At 22.7% G+C, this 330-nt stretch overlaps 1 protein-coding gene across 5 annotated transcripts in view; it reads right to left on the bottom strand.

Moving 5' to 3' along the window:
* The window catches only part of LOC107614303 (naringenin 8-dimethylallyltransferase 1, chloroplastic), a 60706-nt gene that overhangs the window by 17002 nt on the left and 43374 nt on the right, over positions 1-330 (bottom strand). The window lies entirely within an intron of this gene.

Here is a 330-nt window from a genome sequence, read left to right as displayed (position 1 = left end):
ATTTATAAACAAAAATAATAATTTATTTTAAGATCAAACTCTTTTAAAATAAAAAAGTTGATGAATTAAAAAAGTAAGAGTCTAATCACCTTTAAATTAAGATAATAAAACCTGCATATGATAAAAATTATACATTCGATAGTAATTAATCTGTTACTTTATCTAAGGGTATTTACGGATATGAATAATCCGATCACCTCACAAAAATTGACCCAACTAATATATTACTTATGGTATTGGTTTTGAGGTTTAGGGTTTATATTAGTTGGTTCTGTATCCAATTATCCGGTTACGTTTATATTGCTTTTTTTTTTAAATATAATAATATAT

This window comes from Arachis ipaensis, chromosome B08 (genome assembly GCF_000816755.2).
Source record: "Arachis ipaensis cultivar K30076 chromosome B08, Araip1.1, whole genome shotgun sequence".
NCBI classification, from domain to species: Eukaryota; Viridiplantae; Streptophyta; class Magnoliopsida; order Fabales; family Fabaceae; genus Arachis; species Arachis ipaensis.
Note: the sequence above shows the minus strand (reverse complement) of the source record. Positions and strands in the feature narration are given on the sequence as shown.